The 26,024-nt window shown below is 48.3% G+C and overlaps 1 long non-coding RNA gene across 1 annotated transcript; it reads left to right on the plus strand.

Moving 5' to 3' along the window:
* LOC106506435 lies at positions 19,269-25,147 on the plus strand. Its single transcript, XR_002339321.1, has 3 exons — positions 19,269-19,546; positions 19,650-19,700; positions 24,258-25,147. It is a non-coding gene; the product is annotated as an uncharacterized LOC106506435 (long non-coding RNA).

The raw sequence follows: 26,024 nt of genomic DNA on the forward strand, positions 1-26,024 counted from the left end.
TACTGACTCTGTACCACCATATGTGTAAGCATGACTCAACTAACGGATAAAGTTAATGGAGTCTGAAAGTGTGTGAGACTATTGCCAAGGGTTCCAATGAAAAAGAACCTCTTCTGGGAGGACACTCAGAGCAAGCTTGGGGCCCCGCCCCACAAGGATGCTGGGATGCTGGGTGCCATGTGCCGTGTGACCTGGGACAGCTAAGTTGAGTTGGGTGAGTGCCTTATCTCCCATCAATGGCAGCAACACAGGGCTCTGCCTTCATCATGGTGGCTATAACCACAGTGGCACAGAAGAAGGCAGTAGCCCTTGACTAGCCAAGATGAGACCTGGGCAGAGGCAGAGGTGAGGAGGTGTTTCAGGCATATTGAGGAGAAGTAACAGCGCATCTCAGGATATAATTACGGGAAGGGAGGAGAGCCTGATCTGGAATTGCCAGTGCAAGTGGTAGATGAGAGAACAGGCGAGTCATTCAGGACCAACAGACTGAAAGAGAAGTGAGAGAGAATAGGAAATTGCAGTTTTCAAGAGTGGATGGTTTTAGGGTAGTGATTTCAACAGGGTTTGAGAGGGGTTCCTGATTAGTATTCAAAGATACAACAAATGATAGTTACCAACTTCAGTTATCTCCCGGTGCCAGGCACTGTGTTTGGCACCTCATGCCCATCATCTTGTTTCATTCTTGTCAAAAATGATAACTCCCAGGTACACAAAATACAGGTGGTGTTAACCCCACCGATGGTTGATTGATTGACTGATTTTTAAAAGGACCTAGAATTGTCCAGTGACGTGCCTAAGAGTACCTTGCCAGTAAGTTACAGATGGAACTTGAATTCTGATCTCACTGGTCAAGTGGAAATTTTCCATATTTTTACCTATGCCAAAATGAAAATTTTAGATTTATATCATATATGAGTGGACTGTCTTGATCTACTCTAACATTAATTAGAAATTTCACATCAAAGAAAATCACAAGGAGCAAAACATGCTAGGAAAACAAGTGAAGTTTTCACACACGTGACAGACAGCCTATGTAGAATCTTTTGACAATATTTTTTTTTTGCTTTTTAGGTCTGCACCCACAGCATATGGAATTTTCCAGTCTAGGAGGTCAAATCAGAGCTACAGCTACTGGCCTACGCCACAGGCACAGCAATGCCAGATCCAAGCCGAGCCTGTGACCTACACCACAGCTCACGGCAACGCCAGATCCCTGACCCACTAAGCCAGGGATCGAACCCATATCCTCATGGATACGAGTCGGATTCATTTCTGCTGAGCCACAACAGGAAGCCCCTCTTTTGACAAATTTTATTCTTATAATTAATTTCCAACAATCCTATTCCCATTTTAACCATAAAAATTGAGATTTTTCTACGTATGAGCACTTCTCTAATTTTTTAGCTTTTCTCTATCCTCACCTGCCACCACTCTAGTGGGTGCCACCATCTTGGTCTTCTGCTTAGACAATCACATCACCGTTCAACTGATCTTCCCACATGCACTCTTGAATAAGGACAATGCTACTCAGAACCCCTCGGTGCTGTCCCATTGTCCACAGGATACGTTCTCAAGGTTTTCACAGAAAGGGTGCTGGCTTCCTTTGTCAACCTGCCTTTCTCCACCACGCTCTCCAGCCTCTCTGCTGTCTGCTCTCAGCCCCTCGCTCACCTCTCCTGGGCTTCTTTTAGTTCTTCAGACATGCCCTTCCCTCTCTGGCCTCCATTCCTTTGAGCCTGGTGTCTCCCTGTCCATCATACTCCCTCTTCGCCTGCCTCCTTCCAGGCACAGCCCTATTCATCCGAACATCTATCATCTTGGTGGAGAAGGCCCTTTCTCAGAGTGAACACCACCTTAGACCCCCAGTTTCGGGTATTACAGAATCTGTTTTCCATGACTGTCAAATTTGGCCACCATGGAAACCTGTTTTTTTTCTTTTTTTTTTTTTTCCATCTAAGAATGGTCTTGGTTCAGAAAACATCTTCTTTCTCTTTCACTTTGGGTTATGATCTGGATTAAAGAGAGGGCTGACAAGACAGGGAAGCCACTTGAGTGCCCCCAACAGAGGTATGGATAAGGAAGATGTGATACATATAAACAATGGAGTATTAATCTGCCATCAGAAAAGAATGAAATCATGCCGTTTGCAGCAATGTGGATGGACCCAGAGATTATCACACTAAGTAAGGTTAGACAGTGAAAGACAAACATCATGTGATTATTACTTACATGTGGAATCTTAAAAAGGGATACAAACGAACTTATTTGCAGAACAGAAACAGACTCACAGACTTTGAAAAACTTACGGTTACCAAAGGGGACAGGTGGAGGGCAGGGAGGGGTGGACTGGGGTTAGGGATTGACACAAGCACACAGAGGTCTATGGAATGATTGGCCAATGGAGACCTGCTGCATAGCACAGAGAACTCTACCCAATATTCTGTGACAGTCTAAGTGGGAAAAGAATCTGAGATGTGTGCACACATAAAACTGAATCACTTTGTCATACAGCAGGAATTATCACAACCTTGTAAATCAGCTCGGCTTCAATAAAACTAAAAAATGGGAAGACAAATGGAGAGAGGGCTGGGGAGGCCCCGTTGTCACCACGGAGCTGTGGCATAAGATGTGAAGGCTGGAAATGATCCCAAGGAAACAAGTCTGAGTGAGCTTGGAGACACTCTGGAAGCCAGGGAGTCCAGATTTTGCTCTTTTCACTGCTGCTAGAAAATGGGAAATCAACAAATCCTTGTGCAGGGATGAAGACGACGTTTTAGAGCAGAAGTTCTGGTGATGATAAAGAGTGACTGTGGCGAGTGAGGGGCAGGCTGGGTGCTCTAGGCAGACACGCCGGTTCTGAAATAATCGAACCCCAAGGAAGATGAGAGGGTCTGGCCTGGGCCGGGGCGCGTGGAACAGATGGAGGTGAGGTGGAGGGACTTTGAGGAGGTGGGACTGACCGCTGATCATGGGGAAGTGAGGGCAGTTGCCAAGGTCCTCCCATGTCATGAAAAAATCGGACAGCCACGGAGACCCACGGGGAGAGGTGGGTTTGGAAGAGAACACACTCGGTCTGACTGTGAATGTGCCGGAATAGACGTGTCAGTGCACTCCCAGTGCTCAAGAGAGAGACCAGGGGTGGTGAAGCCACGCCAGGAGGGCACAGCGATAATGTGAGCAAGGATTTCCAGAGACAGCTCTCCGGCCCTACTGTCAACCCACCCTGCAACCTTGGTGCCCCGCGGATACTGTCCTATTGGCTCCCTTAGGCAGTTGGCTTTTCTCTCTGCCTCACCCACCATTGTGCCTGCACCATGCAGAAGTTCCCATGTGGCCAGGGTTCAAACCCGTGCCATGGTAGTGACCCAAGTCAGAGCAAAGACAACACCAGATCCTTAACTGCTAGGCCCCCCGGGGAACTCCTGGTGTGCCTTTTTTAACCTCTCAGCCCATCTCTGGAAAAGAGTGTGCCCAGCCACCTCCCCGCCAACTCACTGCCCTGCAAGCAGAGTTTGACTCAAGGACTTGCGTATAGAAATCTTAATTGAGATGTGACCTCAAAGAACGTACGTGAAGGATCAGGAAGAGCAAAGGAAAGAGGAAAAGTCAGTCCATGTCAAGTGCACTGTGAGGGTCTCGGCTGAGGCCACTGGCCCTCAGTCCCACGGTGTTCAGCCCCACCTTAGCACACAGAACGCCTCTTCGAATCACCCAGCTCCCCCAGGATCCAGAGGGAAAGTACTTCTTTAGAGACCCTGCCACCCGGGTGCCCGCAGGGGCATGACTCCTCCCCCACGTCTAGGCTGCTCTCACATGTGTGCCACCTGGAACCAGCCACATCCACAGCCCTGGAGGAGCTCCAAGGCAGAGAAGGCAGGATGTGTTCTCATGCCTGAGGCCAGAGGGGTCTGCAAAACATGAGCGGAGACTCCCGCAGAGTGTCCCACCACAGTTACAGCTAGAATCTAAGAAAGGCCAAGAAGGTGTGGGAAGAACCCAGAGGGGTCTGTTACAGAAACCCCTTTCCCTTCTTGGATCCACTCCTGCCCTTTAGATCCATTCCAACCAAGATGGCCTTCAAGACATAACACACGCAATGAGTGGAACGAGGTACAGCCCACCTGCTACAATGGTCCAGGGACCCTCATCACCACATCACTCCTACTGTCACCATTCCTTTCCAGACCTCTCTCACCTCGGCTAACAGTTTGGCAGGTGTAGGTTAATTGCCTGATCAGACGGCCTAGACATTCCCTCCTGAAGGGTGTGAGGCTCGGCTTGCCTCTGCCAAGTCACAATCGCTAACCATTTTCTGCTGCATCGCTGGCTTAAAAACACTGGGAGATGCTCCAGCACATCCTGAAGGCTCCAGAAATTCTTTTCCCCCAGGAGCAAGTCTGGCTCCTGATGACAAAAAGAGTCAATTATCCCTCCCTACTCGCCTGCTGGTCCACAGGCATGACCGGGCCAAAGTGAGCAAGATGTACTCAGAGCTTCTGAGCCAGTCCCTGGAGGAATATCCTTGCCTGGAAATCAGGACCTATATTCTAGAAGAGCCTGGTGTTACAAGCACAGTTTACACTGGAAGCAACAGAAACTCCCCCCTCACCCCTCCGCCACCACCGGTGCCCACACCCATATGTTCTAGCTAATGTGACCCATCCACTGGCTGTGAGCTCAGTCCATATCCTGCATCCTGGGGTGCAGCACCTCCAGCGTCTGCCCTGGCTTCCCAGACTACAGACTTTAGCTCAGGTGGGCAGCAGGCTTGTTGAGATCAAAGCTGCCCACTGTCTCAGATGCTATAAAGATCCAGGTAAACATGTGGATTCCACACCCCTAAGTCCCAGAAGATGAACACAAACTTCTCCTGACCAAGTGTGCAAAGGGTACGGTGAGGATTAGGTCTCTCCTTCAACCTACAATAGAGTTGGGGAGGAGAGGGTATAGAAAGAACCAGAGGCATGTGTACTACGGCATGAGAACATATCCAGACAAAGAATCCCCTCTGGGCCCTCTCAGTTACCCCCGTAGACAGCCCATCCCCCCCCCCCCCCGGGCCCTCAGTTACCCATGTAGACAGCCCATCCCCACTGGGCCCTCCCAGTTACCTCCTGTAGACAGCCCATTCCCACTGGGCCCTCTCAGTTACCCCCGTAGACAGCCCATCCATACAGGGCCCACCCAGTTACCTCCTGTAGACAGCTCATCCCCTCTGGGCCCTCCCAGCTACCTCCTGGAGACAGCCCATCCCCTCTGGGCCCTCCCAGTTACCTCCTGTAGACAGCCCATCCCCACTGGGCCCTCCCAGCTACCTCCTGTAGACAGCCCATCCCCACTTGGCCCCCTCAGTTACCTCCTGTAGACAGCCCATCCCTACAGGGCCCCCCCAGTTACCTCCTGTAGACAGCCCATCCCCACTGGGCCCCCCGTTACCTCCTGTAGACAGCCCATCCCTACAGGGCCCTCCCAGCTACCTCCTGTAGACAGCCCATCCCCACTGGGCCCCCCCAGCTACCTCCTGTAGACAGCCCATCCCTACAGGGCCCTCCCAGTTACCTCCTGTAGACAGTCCATCCCTACAGGGCCCCCCCAGTTACCTCCTGTAGACATCCCATCCCCACTGGGCCCTCCCAGCTACCTCCTGTAGACAGCCCATCCCCTCTGGGCCCTCCCAGTTACCTCCTGTAGACAGCCCATCCCCACTGGGCCCACCCAGTTACCTCCTGTAGACAGCCCATCCCCTCTGGGCCCTCACAGTTACCTCCTGTAGACAGCCCATCCCCTCTGGGCCCTCCCAGCTACCTCCTGTAGACAGCCCATCCCTACAGGGTCCTCCCAGTTACCTCCTGTAGACAGCCCATCCCCACTGGGCCCACCCAGTTACCTCCTGTAGACAGCCCATCCCCACTGGGCCCTCCCAGTTACCTCCTGTAGACAGCCCATCCCCACTGGGCCCACCCAGTTACCTCCTGTAGACAGCCCATCCCCACTGGGCCCTCCCAGTTACCTCCTGTAGACAGCCCATCCCCACTGGGCCCTCCCAGTTACCTCCTGTAGACAGCCCATCCCCTCTGGGCCCTTCCAGTTACCTCCTGTAGACAGCCCATCCCCACTGGGCCCTCCAGCTACCTCCTGTAGACAGCCCATCCCCACTGGGCCCTCCAGCTACCTCCTGTAGACAGCCCATCCCCACTGGGCCCACCCAGTTACCTCCTGTAGACAGCCCATCCCCTCTGGGCCCCCCCAGTTACCTCCTGTAGACAGCCCATCCCCACTGGGCCCTCCAGCTACCTCCTGTAGACAGCCCATCCCCACTGGGCCCTCCCAGCTACCTCCTGTAGACAGCCCATCCCCACTGGGCCCCCCAGCTACGTCCTGTAGACAGCCCATCCCCACTGGGCCCTCCCAGTTACCTCCTGTAGACAGCCCATCCCCTCTGGGCCCTCCCAGTTAGCTCCTGTAGACAGCCCATCCCCACTCGGCCCACCCAGCTACCTCCTGTAGACAGCCCATCCCCACTGGGCCCTCCCAGTTACCTCCTGTAGACAGCCCATCCCCTCTGGGCCCTCCCAGTTACCTCCTGTAGACAGCCCATCCCTACAGGGCCCTCCCAGCTACCTCCTGTAGACAGCCCATCCCCACTGGGCCCTCCAGCTACCTCCTGTAGACAGCCCATCCCCACTGGGCCCCCCCAGCTACGTCCTGTAGACAGCCCATCCCCACTGGGCCCTCCCAGTTACCTCCTGTAGACAGCCCATCCCCTCTGGGCCCTCCCAGCTACCTCCTGTAGACAGCCCATCCCCGCTGGGCCCTCCCAGTTACCTCCTGTAGACAGCCCATCCCTACAGGGCCCTCCCAGCTACCTCCTGTAGACAGCCCATCCCCACTGGGCCCTCCCAGCTACCTCCTGTAGACAGCCCATACCCACTGGGCCCTCCCAGTTACCTCCTGTAGACAGCCCATCCCCTCTGGGCCCTCCCAGCTACCTCCTGTAGACAGCCCATCCCCACTTGGCCCCCTCAGTTACCTCCTGTAGACAGCCCATCCCTACAGGGCCCCCCCAGTTACCTCCTGTAGACAGCCCATCCCCACTGGGCCCCCCGTTACCTCCTGTAGACAGCCCATCCCTACAGGGCCCTCCCAGCTACCTCCTGTAGACAGCCCATCCCCTCTGGGCCCCCCCAGCTACCTCCTGTAGACAGCCCATCCCTACAGGGCCCTCCCAGTTACCTCCTGTAGACAGTCCATCCCTACAGGGCCCCCCCAGTTACCTCCTGTAGACAGCCCATCCCCACTGGGCCCTCCCAGCTACCTCCTGTAGACAGCCCATCCCCTCTGGGCCCTCCCAGTTACCTCCTGTAGACAGCCCATCCCCACTGGGCCCACCCAGTTACCTCCTGTAGACAGCCCATCCCCTCTGGGCCCTCACAGTTACCTCCTGTAGACAGCCCATCCCCTCTGGGCCCCCCCAGCTACCTCCTGTAGACAGCCCATCCCTACAGGGTCCTCCCAGTTACCTCCTGTAGACAGCCCATCCCCACTGGGCCCACCCAGTTACCTCCTGTAGACAGCCCATCCCCACTGGGCCCTCCCAGTTACCTCCTGTAGACAGCCCATCCCCACTGGGCCCACCCAGTTACCTCCTGTAGACAGCCCATCCCCACTGGGCCCTCCCAGTTACCTCCTGTAGACAGCCCATCCCCACTGGGCCCTCCCAGTTACCTCCTGTAGACAGCCCATCCCCTCTGGGCCCTTCCAGTTACCTCCTGTAGACAGCCCATCCCCACTGGGCCCTCCAGCTACCTCCTGTAGACAGCCCATCCCCACTGGGCCCTCCAGCTACCTCCTGTAGACAGCCCATCCCCACTGGGCCCACCCAGTTACCTCCTGTAGACAGCCCATCCCCTCTGGGCCCCCCCAGTTACCTCCTGTAGACAGCCCATCCCCACTGGGCCCTCCCAGCTACCTCCTGTAGACAGCCCATCCCCACTGGGCCCTCCCAGCTACCTCCTGTAGACAGCCCATCCCCACTGGGCCCCCCCAGCTACGTCCTGTAGACAGCCCATCCCCACTGGGCCCTCCCAGTTACCTCCTGTAGACAGCCCATCCCCTCTGGGCCCTCCCAGTTAGCTCCTGTAGACAGCCCATCCCCACTCGGCCCACCCAGCTACCTCCTGTAGACAGCCCATCCCCACTGGGCCCTCCCAGTTACCTCCTGTAGACAGCCCATCCCCTCTGGGCCCTCCCAGTTACCTCCTGTAGACAGCCCATCCCTACAGGGCCCTCCCAGCTACCTCCTGTAGACAGCCCATCCCCACTGGGCCCTCCAGCTACCTCCTGTAGACAGCCCATCCCCACTGGGCCCCCCAGCTACGTCCTGTAGACAGCCCATCCCCACTGGGCCCTCCCAGTTACCTCCTGTAGACAGCCCATCCCCTCTGGGCCCTCCCAGCTACCTCCTGTAGACAGCCCATCCCCGCTGGGCCCTCCCAGTTACCTCCTGTAGACAGCCCATCCCTACAGGGCCCTCCCAGCTACCTCCTGTAGACAGCCCATCCCCACTGGGCCCTCCCAGCTACCTCCTGTAGACAGCCCATCCCCACTGGGCCCTCCCAGTTACCTCCTGTAGACAGCCCATCCCCTCTGGGCCCTCCCAGCTACCTCCTGTAGACAGCCCATCCCCGCTGGGCCCTCCCAGTTACCGCCTGTTGGAATTTCCTCATGCCTCACCACCTCTTCCTCACTGTCTACCTTCTTGCTTGATCACTGATTTTGCCTCCTTCATTCAGCTCCTTCTCTGGAACAGGACATCCCGCTCTCACGTTCCACTCTGTGCCTCATGAGAACAATGAGGCTTCCCCATCCTTCCACACTTTTCTCATGTCCTGTGAGTCAACACTGTCTCCTGCCCAGCACTGCCCATTAGCAAGAAGGGATCAGACAGCAAAATAAAAGTATGACATGCCAGATGCTTGTGCTTGAGAAAAGTTCTAAGACAGGGAATTATAACAGAGCCAAACATGGTGAACAGTTCTGATAGAACAAAGATGGAGAAAAGGTCGCTAGATTTTCAAGAATCTCTTCAGTGGTCTGGAAATAGAGTAGTGTGGGTGGAGGGAATCCAGTTTCTCATTTTTGGGGAAATCAATGGATAGTGGAGAAATGAGGGTACCAAGTGAAGATGACACCTTCTGCAGATTTATCTGTGAAGGGACAACGAAAGAGTCATGAACTTGAGCCATGGTAGGATCTTCCCTCCCTTTTCCTAATCCTTACACTTGTTCTGTTTCCTGCTTTTTTCCTTTCACTTCCTTCTTAGCAGTGTTCAAGTGTAGAACCAGGAATCCAAGACCATGAAGACAACCCAGGGCAACAGGGAAGAAGGTGAGGCAGTAACACGTAACCTGGGTGTTCACTGCTTCCTTCCATGACCCACGTGAGTGTGTATTACCGTGGGTTGATACCATGGTGCAGGTCGTTGGACGCCCCTCCTGCTCTCCCCAGAAAGGGTAGGTGTACTATGTGAGAACCCTAACAGAGTTTAGCAAAGAGTCCTCATGAGAAGAAGCCCCTACCAGGCCAGCAGCAAGGACGGACAAGGAAGTAGAGGACGGATTCTATATTCTTTTCTTTTTTTCTTAATTCCCTGGGGCATATGGAGGTTCCCAGGCTAGGGGTTGAATTGGAGCTGCAGCTGCCAGCCTACACCACAGCCACAGCAACACCAGATCCAAGTCGCATCTTTAACCTATAATGCAGCTTGCAGAAATGCCAGATCCTAAACTCAGGGATCTTACCCACATCCTCATGGATACTAGTCAGGTTCTTAACCCACTTAGCCTCAGCGGGAACTCTGGGTTCTATAGAAAGAACAAGAAAGCTTGTTGCATAATATGGGAGCTTAGAGCTAAAAAGAGCTCCCTAGTCTACTAACCAAGTTTCTGTAATATAAGAGGACCAAGTCTGAGGACATGCAAGCATTTTTCATAGCAGGAGGGGCCCAGGGGATCTTCCACTATATACCTGGGTTTCTGGGCTTCTTTTGCTTCAGGTAGGCTTGGGTACATCAATAAAGAGGCACATGCTGGCCTGGAAGGTGAAAGACTGTAGAATTACATTGATGGCAATATTGGATTTCAAAGAGTAATCTTTTCGTTTTCGGCAGGAACAGATAAAGTAAGTGTAACTTGGGGAATGGCTCCACCACGGTGCCTAGTGACCTTGGACATCTCCATGAGGACCATGTAGGCAAAGCTCATTCATGACTGTCACCAGCCTTGGCAGAACACCTGTGATTCTACCAGAATAGGAGAGCATGGGTGGCTTGTGAGGAGCTAGAAGCAGGCCATTTCCCACTCATGAGGCAGTATCTCATCACTTCCCAGGTTCTGATGAGGTCTGAGGCTCTCCACTTCCCCTGCCTCCGCTCCATCCCCAACTGCCTCCTTTAGGGTCCAGCTGCAGTCCATATAACTGTCTGGATCAGCATGAAATCGGTTGCTCAGCAAAAGGGTGTCAAAAGTAACATGCCATCCTCTGGTCTCTGCTGATTTGGTACCATCCTGTGGGACAAGGGACAAGGGGAAGTGGCATGCTGGCTACTCCTGTTTTTGTTGTCTGTGTAAGGAATAAGCTATCTGAGGTCTCTTAGATTCTTACCTGATAATATGCTGATGTAATGGTGAGGCAGCCTCTCCGTTTAAGAGGCCACCCTAATACCTGTGCTAACTGGGCATAAGCCAAGCATTACTGACTCCTTAATATACCAGAGGATGAGGGTGTATTTCCTGATCTTCTGAGAAGTCTCTAGGTCCTCCAGGTATTTGCAGCTTTCAAAGGTGAGGTGGGATAGTTCCTCCTTACTGTGTTAGAGATCTTTCAAAAAGAAAATGATATACTCAGGGCTTTAGACTCTCAGCTAAAACATGTGTGCACAGGGAGAAACGGTCTACAGTAGATGAAAAGAATTACTTATTTGTGTGCTGTGGTTATTTTCCTTTTTATGGCTGCACCTGTGGCAGATGGAAGTTCCTGGCCAGGGGCTGAATTGGAATTGCAGCTGTGACCCACGCCACAGCTTGTGGCAATGCCAGATCCTTAACCCACTGAGCTAGGACAGAGATCAAACCTACATCCTCACAAACACTATGTCGGGTTCTTAACCCACTGAGCCATGACAGGAATGCCTATGTGTATGTGTTAATATGACAGACATAATTGAAACTCAGTCACAAAATCTAATGAGTGAACAGAATTCCAAAGTTCCAATGCAGTTCTTTAATTCAATTTTTTAAGTCACTCTCCAGTGGCAGTTATTAGAAAATATTGGCTATATTTGCCCTTTGTACATTACATCCTTGTGGCCCATCTTATCCCCAGGAGTTTGACCTCCCACACCCCCAAGAATGTAGTGCCCCTCCCAGTGCAACTTTGACAAGACTCCTAGGTTAAGAAAAAGACGCCTATTTAGAATAAGTGGCGCATTGAGATATGGGGTGGGAAATTGGGTAGACGTAGAATAATCTGGAAACCTTGAACCTCCACATCCTCTTGAGCCCCCCTTCCCAGAAGAATTAGACTTTCTCCCGGTCTGAGGAGGCGCCCTGTGCGTGTTTGAAGGACAGCAGTTGGGGCACTTGGAATGACTCTTTGCCTCAGGACCATCCCCACTGCCTCTCATTGCCCATCATGCCCATCACTAGAGGTCATGACAGATCTGATCTCTAACTCAGATCCATCATGACCCAAGGGACAACCCCAAGGTCTTCAGGAGAAGGAAGTGTCTTATGCACCAAAAGCATTGCAATGATTCACACAGGTGGGAACCTGAGAGACGTGTGGATTTCAAGAGCATCAAAACAAGGAGGAGGAAATTTAACTGGATCTTAACTGGTTGAACTTGCTGATATGGGAACACTTGAATGAGATTCAGGATTTACTGTTCTAGCTTCCACAGCTGGAATGGCTTTGCTCGCTGGCATTTTTCATTGACTGAAACTTGGATTTTGTGATGACCTACTTTCAGCGAGGTCATGGTGTCAGAACTTCTGCCCCTTTGTGTGGAGAAAGGAATCCACATGCTGAAGGAGATGAGAATAAAGAAGTAGGTTTTATGATGTGCAGCCCACTCATCTTCATCTTGACCATGTCCTCAGGTGGACCCAAAGGACACTAAATAAGGAACTGGGAACCAGCATTCTTGAAGATCTCTGTTACAACATCCTTGGTAACTGAGGATGAAAGGAAATAGAAATAGACTCCCTGACCTGATTACAATAGGAAAGACAGAATTCAGAGTGACTGAGGCCAGAGGGCAGCACCTCACCATCAAGGTTGAAGGGGGCAGCAGTGGTGATAGGCTTTGTACTGCAGGGAATTAGATGATGGCTAATTTATCAAGTGTTTCCTATAGACGAAATAGATGAGAAACCTACTAAAGTTTTACTTACTCTATATATTTAGAAATATTTTGAGTCAAGTGAGCAGAAATACAACTGAGTCACCTAGTAGCCAGCCCTGGCATCTCCCTTGGTCCTTTTTTTCAAATTTTATTGAGAAAGAAATGAAATACATCACTGTCAAAGTTTGAGGTGTAGAGCATGATGGCTTGATTTACATATATTATGAAATGAAGACCACAATCAGGTTAGTTAACATCCATCATTTCATGTAGATACGATCAAAAGAAAAAAAATTTTTCTCCTTGTGATGAGAACTCCTCTTTTAAGAAATTTCCCATTTCAGGAGTTCCCTGGTGGCCTAGTGGTTGAGGACCTAGCATTGTTAATGGTGTGGCTCAGGTCACTGCTGTGACACAAGTTCAATCCCTCACCCAGGAAATTTCATATGCCATGGGTGAAGCCAAAAAAAAAAAAAAAAAAAAAAAAGAACAAAACAAACTAAAAAAAAACAACTTTCTTATGTTTCCTGTGTTTTACACCACAGTGTTACTTGCCGCCATCATGTTGTACATTCCTTGTACTTATTTATCTCATATCAGGATCTCATCCAGTTCTTATATTGAAGCCACTTGATTAAAGAGGAAGCTGGTGTCCTGCATAAGGATGCTGCGTCACTGCCACAAATATGTACTGTGTATTTTCTGTCAAGCCTTCCTCATATGGCCCCATGCAGCCATATAGCAAGAGTCCTAGATAGTTAACACTGTACTAGAGGAACTAGTCAGTGCAATAAGACAAGAAAAGAAATAAAAGGCATCCAGGTGGAAAGGAAGTAAGAAATACATCTTTATTCCTAGATGCCCATTCCTATGTAGCTATCTTTTCTCAAACTGGTTTGTCATCCCCAGAGAATTCTGGTACTAGAAGAAGTGCATGTATTGGTACGTCATACCAAAAAAGCATTATTTGGTGATAAAAATAAAATAGTTATTAAGCCATGAAAAAACAAACTTAAATGCATATTTACTGTGCAAAATCAAGGAAAAAAGGCAGAGAAGCCTAGTAAAGATTCTGCCTGGGTCTGGCAATGTGAAGAAGGCACTTTGTTCCCTTTTTAGGAGAAAGGAAAAATGTTCTGTGCCCTGTTAAATGTTTTAGAAGACATATAGCAGACAAGGGTTTTTTTTGGTTGTTGTTTGGTTTTTGTTTTTGGGTTTTCTTTTTTTTCCAAAGGACAGGGCCATGCAGTCTTCAGGAGATGGTGACTCAGGGACTGCTGTATGCCAACTGAAGTAAACAGAAGCTCTTTTAAGCTGGAGCAAATGTCATCAAGGGATTTTCCTAAAAGTTCCCAGCATCCACAGGTGGTTTATGTTTCTCTTTTTCTGCTTTGATTATTGTTGCTCTTCTGATTATTCTGGGGCCCTCCAGCTATTCTGAGCAGAAGGAAGTCACCCTCACAGCCCTCCCACCATCCCCAACAGGGTGACTGGCAAGCATGGTGTTAATCAATATCTGTTGAGTGATGGAAAATAGGAAGAGTTGTGCAAATGCATTTTAAGCAGAATAACGTATGTACTAAGATCTGGCTTTGCCTGTCTGTGGCTCCTTGATGGGCCAGATTGCCAAGGTCATCACACTCATCTGCTTAAAAATTTTTCATGGCTTTGAGAAAATGCCAGTCTCCCAGCTAGTTAACCCGCCTCCTTATAATCAGATCGTGCCTGCCTGTTTCTCCTCCAAATAATCCCTCAACCACCCCCTCCAGGTCAGCCATGCCCAGGAGCCAAGGTCACTTCTTGATGCCCCCTCCCTTTTTTTTTTTTTTTTTTTGGTCTTTTTAGGGCTGCAACTGCAGCATATGGAAGTTCCCAGGCTAGGGGTCTAATCAGAGCTGTAGCTGCCTGGCCTATGCCAGAGCCACAGCAACGTAAAATCCTAGCTGAGTCTTTGATCTACACCACAGCTCGCAGCAACGCCGGATCCTTTACCCACTGAGCGAGGCCAGGGATTGAACCCGAGTCTTCACGGATACTATTCGGGTTCATTACCTCTGTGCCACCATGGGAATCCATTTGATGGCCTCTTATCTCAGGCCCCTGGTCTTGCATCTGCTTTTCCCTCTGGCTGGATCTTGCCCCCTTGTGTCCTTACTCTGTTTATTCCTAAAGACTCTACTCAAGCCCAACCCCTACCCCAGCCATGGACCCCATACCTGAAAGTTTGCTTGGCTTTTCCCCACCAGCCAGAGAAGTGACTGCTTCTGAATCCCCTTCCACACAGGTGCTCAAGAAAGACCTGTTGAATTGCTACATTTGTGAAATAATGGCCTCCTGGGAGGAAAAAAATGACCTGGCAATAAGGAAAAGTCACACATTATTTGATCAAAGGGTGGAGTCATTCATGACTTGCTGGTTTTAAAAAGGAAAAACACAGGCAAAGTCAAAGTTGCTAAGGCACTGAAATTCTATTTTCAAATTTCATGTGGAGCCAAGTGTGAACTTCACTGCCGTTAAACAGAAGGAGACTTACTCATCTTAGAGCCTGCCTATCAGGTGGGTTTGCACCTAAGAAGTTCGTAAATAGAACATCTGATGAAGGTCAGACCATAGGACTGAATCAGCAGAGCACAGGCCACTCGGTCATGAAACATAAGGACCACCTGGCAGGGCTGCACTCATTTCCAGAAGCTCCTGTGTTCTTTACTGACATTGCTCTGTACAACAAGTCCCATCCTTGTGGCTCATAACCCTGCCTGCCCCCCACCACCACCCCAGCCTGGCACTGATTCATCACTGTCAGCTCTCTCTCCCCCAGGGGTCTGGGAGCTCCCTGGCCCTCAGCTCAGTGAGAAGCCATACACACTTTTCAAATAACATAAGCAAATAAATGAAAGGGAAAAAAAGATAAAAGACACATGGATGAATTGGTTCCAGACCATCCTGTGGCCTCAGATGCCCTTGACATCCATCCCCAATTCCCTTTTCCCTTGTGCCACCTGAGCTTTGGAAACTGACATTCTCCCTGCAGGAGGTTGGGCTACGAGCATAGCAGCTGAGAATGTGCTCTCTGGAATCAACTGTGAGGCTCAACATTCCTTTTATCAGTTGTGCAACCTTGGCGAAGTACCTAAACTCCTTCAAACTCAGTTTCCCATCAGTAAGATCAAGATCTTAACAGGACGTTCCTCCTGAGGCCAGGGTTTCCAGATTCCTCACCCAGGCTGCCTGGGGTACCACAAAAAAACTCCCAGAGGCACCCATGGGTGTTTGCAGTCTTCAGGGAATTGTGGAGATGTCTGCTGGGTACAGATGGCCCTTGATGGGCACAGATCCCAGGTCTAGCACTCTTGGGTTGGTTAGACCAAACTACTGAAAACTGGTTGGTTGGTAGTGTTTTGGTTCTAGGAACACTGGGAAAGTCTCTTAAGATGCTAAGGGCACAGTAAGCTGAGAAACACTGGGAATCCATGTTACAGGGTGGTTTCGAGAATTCCATGAGCACGTATATATCACGTTTGCGAACACAAATGCGAGCTGTCCTCACCCTCAACCCCATCCTCTGGGCCCGTGTCCTCACGGCGTTATACGACAATCATCTAAATCCTTATTGAATTTATGAGCAAACTACCCAGTAAGTAACCCAATTATGAAGAATAATGCAAACGCCTTTCTTCTCCCCAGTTACAAATGGGGGTGACTAACTAGTTTGAGGAAAATACCTACATGGGAACACACAGGAGCTAGAACTCCTTAGAGGCACTTCTTCTAGGAAGTGAAACCCACAGACATTACTAAAATGTTTGCTAGGCACAAACCGCTAGAAGAAAGTAAACAATCCTCAAGCCGGCTACACTGGAAATTCACACCAAAAATAGATGCAACGGCATGAGGGATATCTTGGAAATAGATCATCTTAAACAGTAATTTGAATAATTCACTGATTGATATTAACTAAATGTCAAGCCCTCTTCTTCTAAGGAACTAAATGTACTGGAAACAATGTATTCTGTTATCTCTATTTAGTTGCCTTTTTTTTAATGGATGTCTTGTTTGCTTGTTTCCAAGGTAGTCACCATTACATTCATTACTTTTTGAACCAAATGCCATGAGTTGGCGAGGGATTAATAATACATAAATATTATGTGTTTAAGGGGGCGTTGCCATGTCTTTTTTACAAAAATATTCCCAAGAATCACTAAAGCCAGACACTAGCTTTTGGTTGTAAGGCACAAACACCAAACAAGAAGTGTTGGTTTTTTTCCTCCAAAGAAAGTGGAAGCCAGTTGCATTCTTGAGTCTCATTTTTTTTTTAATTGAAAGGCTAACCATATATTAAGTTATCCTGGAATCCTGAGTATTGTCAGAGTCCCTGAAAATCTCAGACAGGAGTGGGAGAGACTGGCCACTGACATTTATAGGAGGCTGACCAGTCACTTTGGTATTTTGGCTGTCCAGTCCCTTTTGTGAACTGTGTGGTGATGTCTTTTCCTTTCCATCCAAAACTATTCATGGCACCAGGAGCACCAGAAAGACAGAGGAGAAAAACCTTAGATTTAGTTTGAATCTCAATTGACGTTAAATGTTTGGTTTGTGTGTCTAAACGTTCCAACATTTAAAAACAGCAGATTCTTGTATGATAAACCGTAACTGTGGGTAGTGGGTTCGCCAAGGAGTTCAGAAAGTTTTTCCATCCCAAAATTCTCTACATCATCCTTGGCAATGGAGCGACGTAAGCACGGTGATCTCTTTATCCGGAGAGGAGCCTAGAGAGTCATAAATATATACCAAGGGATTTAGCATCCCATTATCCTGAATGCGAGCCCTAGAATCAGTTCTGAAATTGTTGCCTCTACAAAGCCATTTGAAACCATATAAAGCACTCATGAAACTTGGGTATCTTTGCTCTGTGACTTGTGTCACCGGATTGTAAGGATTATGGGGTGAGTGTCATGTCCTCCTCTTCCACTGCTGTGTCTCCAGAATGTGCGTAGTATCTTGTCCATAGAGAATGCTTAATAAACAGTGGTGAAATTGATAGATACATCTCCAAGTGTTATTATATGTTACAATATATGCTTCACAGGCTTTTCAGGTCCAGCCCCATGTGCATTACTTCATTTAATATTTCCAACACACTAGCAGAAGTTAGTTTCACCCCCTTTTCACAAAAAAAGAAAGCTAAGATTCAAGAAGGGAAGTAGATCTCTCAGGATCACACAGCTGGCCAGCACCCAGCATAGGCACAGAGATGCTCAAGAAAGCCTTATTGAAATGAGCTACCCCCCCCCCTCCGCCAGGGGACCACACATCTCCTGGTCCCCTTGGAGTTTCCCATTCACTAGACTTGTAGGAGGTGGTAACCAGGGGCAGAGCAAATGGGGGTAGGAATATGGTGGGGGGGCAGGTGGAGGAACAGCCCCTCTCAACATGACTGGGAATTGGGCTCAAGTTTTCCCAACCACCTTGTTGCATAATCTCTTTCTTCTTTGGAAAATGACGGTGAGGGCTTCCCCAGACACTGGGGCCTCAGCATCTCCTAAGAAGGTTGGGACACTCCTGAGAATCCATTTAGTGCACAGCAGGGTCTCCCAGCAAATGCTCCAAATCCCGAGAGAGGGGCGCTTAGCCACACAGGCATCTCAGAGCCCTCCCCCTTCTCCTTCACAGCCCACTCCCCCCAACCCCCAGACTGGCGTCTGCGTGCCAGCTGCCCCCTGTCCCCAGCCCTCTCCTACTTGGAGACTTCTGCCAATTTTATTTCCAAAGCCTCAATCACAACCCCGCTTTTTTTCTAGACCATCTTGTGGGGACTCCGACCTGTGGAACATTCTCAAGGAGCTCGGCCACCTTCATCCTCATGGCCAGTGTGGGTGGGCATGGCTTCCTTCACAGCACACGGCTACACAGACGCTTGGCAGGGGACCCGTGGCTGCCACAGTCTTTCCAGGGTGGGGTCCTTTACGAGGAATTTAGGAGGAAACTTCAGGTAATAACATTCCTGAACTCGAAGGAATCCCAACCCTTCTTGTTGCCCATGTGGACACGCCCCGAGTGGGGCAGTGGCTCCCCAAGATCACACGGTGAGTGACCCCAGGGGAAACTCACATTTTCCTCTTTACACACCACACCCTCTCCTTCCCAGAAAAATCCCAGGCTCATTTGGAAGAAAGACAATGTTCCAGAAAACACAGGGGGGTGCAGCTTTATGGCCTTCAGCTGTGGAGATGCTGCTCCTTTCATTTCATTTGGTCTCCTGGTCACACACGTCCCATCTACGAGGCTTCATGAGTAGACACGGGACACACACACACACACACACACACATACACACACACACACGTAAAGGTTTTCTGGCTCCTGATCCACACATGCAGATGTGCAAGGCGGCTGCAAGCTGATCGGGGAAGGACTTGGGGGGAATTCAGGGATGCGAATGCAACGAGGACCGCCGCTCCCTTTAAAAGTTAAAAAACAGGGATCCAAATTCTATTTTATTTCACAGATGAGGGAGAGGAAAGCCAGTCTTACTGAGAGAAAAACAACTCCCAGAAATCAGAATCAGACAGTCATGCCCGGTCTGGCTGCCGGGCAGCGGGAAACCCTAACCTTGGCGGGTCCTGATGGCTTCCGCGGGAGAGACCTAACATTAGTGATTGCCCAGATCCATATCCGGTACAGCTGTGAGGTCTCTGCTCTTCACTGCCATTCCACCAAGAAATTAAAAAGCAATTTTCCTTTGAAGCTCTGGAGGGTGTTTTGGGTTTTTGTTTTTTGTTTTTTTTTTTTTTTTCATTTGAGATTACGGGTTGAGGTCAGAAAATGAGACACAAGGAATTCACAAACACATATACATGAGCTTGGGTAAAATTCCATCCCCCGCAGCCCCACTTTCAGTTGTCCTAACTCCCAGATTGCTTCCAGCTTGACCAAGCTCGGGCTGGCAAGCCCTCGATCGAGGGACCCAGCGCCCAATGCTTTCCTGGAGCGGAGGTATTTTATGCCTTAAGCTGATCAGCATTGGGGAAGATGAAGCACGCAAACTGCCTTGAAATATTTATGAAGCTATTTTAGCAAAAGGAGCAGAAGAAAAGATACACACAAACCACATACCCCAACCGATGAGGAACAGGATTCAGGGGCGTGAGTGGGAGCCCTATGCTCTTTATTTGTTGCTGGTTTTTGTTTGTTTGCTTGTTGTTGTTGTTGTTTTAATTTTCAAACTTGGATTTCTGTTTCTCAACAGATGATCGTCTTGGTGTCAGCTAGAGTCCAAGCAGGAGACAGAAACCACACGGTAACGTAGAAGGGGGCAACTTAGAAGGGGAAAGTTTAACATCAGGAATTGAGTTGGAAGTGGGGCCAGAGAGAGGAGGATTACCTAGTGAGACGGGAGGAGGCCTCCAGAGGATACGGGGTAGCAGGCGGGAGGGGGCAGCCCCTGCTGCGCTGAGATAAGCCCCCACCAGGCCTATAGGACAGGGCACCCGCAGGACAGTCTCGGGGCTGGCAGAGGAGATGCTGAGGTATTACACAAGTAGAACCGGCTGGGAGTCAGCCCTATGGAGCCTGCTGGGGAGCGCCAGGAAAAGCCATCCATGGACAGGTGTGCTGCTGCAGGTGCCCAAGCCCAGGGCTGGCTACCCGGCACCCACGAGCCGGTGCTGGGCAGCGGTCCACGCAACAGAAGGCTCATGCAGGAACATGCCCCAGGTCTCAGGAGCTGGGCTGCTGGAGAGGCCACACCCCCTGCAGGAGCCCATTTGGAGGCCACTCTAGAGCCAGGAAGGAAAGTCCCTTCCTCTCGCAATGTCCCTCCAGTGGCCACTACCGACAGTGTGGTGCCAGAGGGCCAGTGAAAATATGCAAAACGTTCATCCTGCCTTCTGCAGATCCAGCTGTGAGGGCAAACTTGGGGCTGAGAGGCAAACTGTGAGCTGATGCTCTGCTTTCATACCTCGCTCTGTACAAACCAAACTCCCAGATAACAGCAAAACCACCATGTATTCCTCTAACAAGACACAGCTATGAAGAAATGAAGAAATTCTCACCCTTTGCCCAATGTGTATCCTGGCTATCAGGGTCTCTGAGTCGCAACATATGGCGAATCCTGTAAGACAGAGTCCTGCCTTTAAATAATGTCTTATAAGCTGTTTTAGGAATACACGTAGAAAGTAAGACATGTAGGAACCAAATATATAACTCAGTTAAGAATGTTTCAATTTCCCAGGATTGTTTATGCGATGTCGATTTTTCAGACTTTCAAACTTGCATTTTTTTTTAACTCAAAACACAATGGATGCTTAAAAATAAACTTTAAAGAACATCCGTGCCAGGCTGTGTGCCGGGTATTACATTGATTCTCTTAGTTTGTCATCCTAGTCCCACCTGGCAGCTTTAGAGTTAACCTCCACATTTTGCAGAATACTGAAGGCTCTAAGATGAACTTCTTATTTCTATAAGCATAATTGATGTCACATCTTGGAAAAACAAAATAAGAAAGGGGCAAAAGGGGTCAAATCTGAATATATGGCTTAACATATTTCAGGAAGCATTTTTTTTTTTTTAATAACTCTGACAAGTGTTCCTGACAGCCGTGATTCAGAGTTGCCTTCAGTGGAAGTGAGTTCATGGGCAGGAAATTGGGTACAACAGACGTGCACCAGGCTTCCACAGCCATCACAGACCCTGGAGGGGTCTTATATGCAAAGTCTGAGGGTTTCCTAGAGAAAAGTGTTTCTCATTCTATTTCCTTTGAGACATAAGGGAGCAGAAAGTCAGAAAGGGAGGGAAGAAGTGAGGAACAAGGTGGACGCGGGAAAGAAGCCTGCTGTTTGCTAGATGTGACCTGTCTTCCTACATGTTGCTCAGGACTCTGGTCTCTGAGAGGTGGGGTCACTTCCTGGGCACAGTAGAACCGTACACTTATAACCTCAAGTCCATCAGAGACCAAAAAGCAATTTCACCTGTCGATTGGTTGCTTGGCTGGTTAGTTGCTTGGTTGACCAGTTGCTTTGTTGGTTGGTTATTTGTTTTCTGACTCCACATCCTGGCAGAGTTTGGCATGGTTGCATCTTTCAGGGTGACTTTAAATGAAATATTTAAACGTGAATGCCAGGTGCACTTAAACACGTTAAAGAATGTATGGTTTTGTGTCCTGTGGGACATGGCGAGAAGCTGGCCTCCTAAAAGCTGGGGAAGGGGCTCTCAGCAGAACATACCTGGGTGGCACCTGATCTCAGACTTCCAGCCTCCAGAACTTTGAGAAAATAAATGTCCTTTGTTGAAGCCAGTGTTTTGCTATAGCAGCCTGAGCTAATACAACAGTCTTCACAGCCTTTTCTGTACATCTAAGGCTGTTCTAAAAGTAGAAGTTCGTATCTCAAAAGAAATATAACCTGATCAAACTATTGCATTAGCCAGGTGTTCCAGGGTGGTCAAAACTCTGATTTTTTAAAGCAGTTATTTGCCACTCCTTTACCACTGTTGTCAGGAAACCAGCTCCATCCTGTCTCCAAACTCCAGACTCCCGGAGGAGAGACCTGGAAAGGCTGGGAATACCCCCAGTGCACTCCCTGCCCTGAGGTCTTGCCATTGGGCCTGGCAAGCACCCTCACTGATGCCTTATTGCTTGTCACTTGTCGGGGCCCTCCAGCTCACCCACGCCCTCCCCAGGCCACTGTGGGATGCTCTCTTGGGTCCCAAGCTCTCCCGAAGCTTCACAGTCATCCCTCGTACCCTTGTTTCCTAAAGCCCTCCACCCACACAGACTGGGAACTCCTTAAGGCTCCAAGGGATCCTTAGCCAGGAGTCACAACCTCAGATGCCAGGCAGGGACATAAATAAGTAAAGGAGCCCGTGGATGAGCCACAACCAAAGAGCAAATCAAAACTTTAACATTACTGAATAATAGCGCAACTGGATAGTAAGGATTTTAAAGTCTAAACTGAAAAAATACAATAGAAAAAGAGAAATCGTCTTTTATTCAATTGTTTATTTGAATATTTTTTCTCCTCTTATGGCTGCACCTATGGCACACGGACGTTCCCAGCCCAGGGGTCAAATCAGAGCTGCAACTGCGGACTGCGCCGCAGCCGCAGCCACACAGGATACTTAACCCACTGAGGTCACATCCTCGCAGAGACAGCATCAGTTCCTTAACCCACTGAGCCACAAGGACTCCCTATTTGAACTTTATTACTCTCTTCCTTTGGAATCAAAATCCTGATTTTTTTTTTTCCCCGTACTAAGGTGTCAACAACAGGCATTGTGTTTGGCACGTCTGAACGTGGGCTTTGCAGAATGGTACCTCTACCAAAATAATGGTGGTATTCTCTGGTATTCCAAAGTTATCCTTTGGGATTTTAAATTGTCCTTTAGTTTTCTATGCTAAATGGAACAGCAGCTCAACACCTTCTATTTCTAGCTTTCCCCCACACAGCCAGGCAGACAATGCAGGCAAACTGAACCATGCTGAGTCACCTCCAGAAGGCTTGACGTCAGAAAACCTTTTCTGGATCTCATGGTTCAGCTCTGCAACATGAGGGCTGTCATCCAGGCCGGGCCAAGGAAAATGGGCCATATTCTCCATGAGCTTCTTAAAGACATTTTGCTGCAATACGTGAACCAAACCACGGATTTGTGTAACACCCTTTGAATGCCCAGGCAGAGGGGAAAAAACACAAAAACCCAAGTGTGAGATAGATGGCTGAGTTTATGAGAAAGCTGAGTTTTGAGTCTAAGTTTGCTCTTGGGGATGGGGGTTTCTCTGTGTAAGATGCTACCTTTCATGTTTAAACCACCTTCCTGGCACCACGGCAAGGCCGACACCCCTGACTGTCCCACAGCACAGCCAAGGGTGACATTGCACATGCAAACTCACAGACCCAGGGGGTTCTGCACAGGAAAGCATGGTATTTACTGAGTTAACTCCATGTCCAGGACACATCTTGCTTTAGCACAAAGCATCTCCCAGGGCATGGCACGTAATAGACGCTAATCAATTCCATCCTTGGGGAAAGCACTGCCATTGTGGATCGAACATCTTAGACTGGCTACCAGGCCCAGCATTTGGAGCAGCTATGGAGGGAGCCTGGTGTGTGGTCACATACATTAATCTTGGCTAGTTCAAATTAAAGTTTAAGATTTTTCTCAATATTTCAAACCAAATCACTTCTCAGATATCTGGGTTTCCTTGCGTAACAAGTCCCAAAGTTCTGTACTCACAAAGGTTCCCCCTGACACCTGGAATATACATGTGGCCTCTTAGGGAACATTATTTATTTCTGGACTCTCATAAGTTACAAAAAAATGCTACAATGATGAACTTATTCTTACTTTATAACTTGGCGTGTAAGTTCTTGGCTGTCACTATAGCAGAATGAACAGCAGTATTTTCAGTTAAATTTTCATTTCTAAGTGTTTTTCTTTATTCAGAACACAGCGTCTTTACCGCACTCAAATGAAGCTCTTTCATGAACTTGCCATAATGTTGGACAATTTTTTTCACTTAATTCCAGGTGCATTTCCCTCAGTCACATCAGTTATGACATTAAAATGTAAAAGGCCTATTGAAGTTTTTCTTTTTTAATAATTTCTTAAATTTTCAGCCGTATATTTCTTTTGCCTATTAGTCATAGTTCTTATTACTATTATTTATTTTATAATGCTGTCTTAATTTGCATTCCTTCTGAACACACACACTTTGCCAAGTAAAGGTATAGAATTTTTTTCTCATGTTTATGCATCAGTTGTTTTGCTCGAATTTTTCTTCTCGGAACCACTGGTCTTCTTGTTCTTTATTTTGGCATTTGGGGCACGAGAAGACTCTAAGAACTATCTGATTCCCATACAGGATGCAAACGGTGATTGATGGCAACTGAAACCGTAGGAGGCTTGGGGGAATGTAGCTATGGAACAGTTCATGTCCTACTGCTCAACAAATCTGGCTGCTCACTGTCATAATAATGAAGAATGGGAAGAAATCCACATGCCCTCCAAAATTAAAAGAAAGGAAAAACAACTGAAAAGCCAAGATTCCATGTAACCGCCGTATGAATCCTGTTGCAGGAAAATGTCCCATGGCTCCAGCAAACACTTCCCCTTTAATTTTAAGTTAAAAATTTGTCCACTTACATACACATTCACATATGAACAAACATTTGAAGATCTTATACCAAGTATTAATGATGCTTGTGGTGAGGTGATAGGCTACAGCAAATGTAATGACATGGGGAAATATATATATATATAAATGTTATATGAAGAAAAACACAAATTTAGGAATGACTATAATACAATCACATTTTAACTTTGTTTAGAATTATGTATTATGATTTTATTTAAAAACAGAATTAAAAGTAGGTATGTTACTACTATCCAGAGTATAATCTTAAGAAAGGCAAAAAATTATATAAATTAATGCATCTTTTTTTAAAAAAGCACAGAACGAGGAATAAAAGGAGTGAATAAAAGAATGACACCCAGAGCCCAGGCTGGGTCATGAAAGTTAGGTTGGTTTTTGTTTCCTCTTTTATGTTCCTCTTTATGCTTCCAGGGCTCTTCAATGAATAGCTATTACTTTTATAATAAAAAATATTGTTAAAAATGGTTTTTGCATTCACTTCTTTATAAACAAAATGAAATAGCCTGGGAAAGGATGCAGGAAACATTTGCATAATCGTGGGAAATAAATTCTACTGTTCATGTGTTTACAGATTTCCTTTTCTTCAAATAAATATTATATTTCAAACTATAAATCATAAATCTCATTTTTCTTGGATATGCAGTCATTATGCTTTATCTGTAATGAAATGATTAACAGCTTTCTTTGGGAAGATCATTCAGATAGATAAGTGTAAAAAGAATTTTATACACTTTATCCTCATAGAGAAAGGCAGAAAGTCTTTAATTCTTCTGTTGTCTGAGAGGAACTCCTAAAAGTCACTTTATTCTGGAATAAATAAGATGCAAGTGATTCTATTTCTGTCCCAAGTGACCTCACGCCGTTTCCCTGTAAAGAGTCTGTATCTATGGAAATAGCTCTTTCATAGAGCAGTCTGGCTGCCCAGGTCCAATGCCACTTCTAGACTTGATGCCCTTTTTGGATCTGTCACCAAGGGGTGATGGTGAGTTTAGACTGCCTGCAAAGGATCATCTGCCAAGAAAAATAACTCAGAAGCTGCCACTTTGGGCAAGGCATTTGCCTCTTCGGGGAATTTCCAGATCTCCTCTCTTATATATCAAAGACTCTTGAAATGACTTCAGTTCTGACCCTGGTGCAGCTTTAGTCCAGGGGTCTGTTCTGTGCACAGGCCTCCCCCAGGGCAGGGTCTGTCAGGAACCCTACCCCCACCTCCTGTGACCCTGGGACTGCTCTCCCCCAGGTGCCCAGATGCTCAGCTCTGCCCTTCTTTTCGGCAGGTCTTCATTCTGCCCTGTCTTCTGTACTCGTCACTGCCTCCTTTGGGCAGGCGGCAGGGGAAAGTCTCAAAACTCACCAGCACCCCTTGCTCGCAGGAGCTCTCAATAAAGCAAAGAGCTCGGATCCTGGATCCACACAGCCTGGGTTTCAAATCCCTGAGAGGCCCTCACCATCTGTGTGAGCCTGGAGAAATCCTTC

The sequence above is a fragment of the Sus scrofa genome, chromosome 15, assembly GCF_000003025.6.
Source record: "Sus scrofa isolate TJ Tabasco breed Duroc chromosome 15, Sscrofa11.1, whole genome shotgun sequence".
Lineage (NCBI taxonomy): Eukaryota > Metazoa > Chordata > Mammalia > Artiodactyla > Suidae > Sus > Sus scrofa.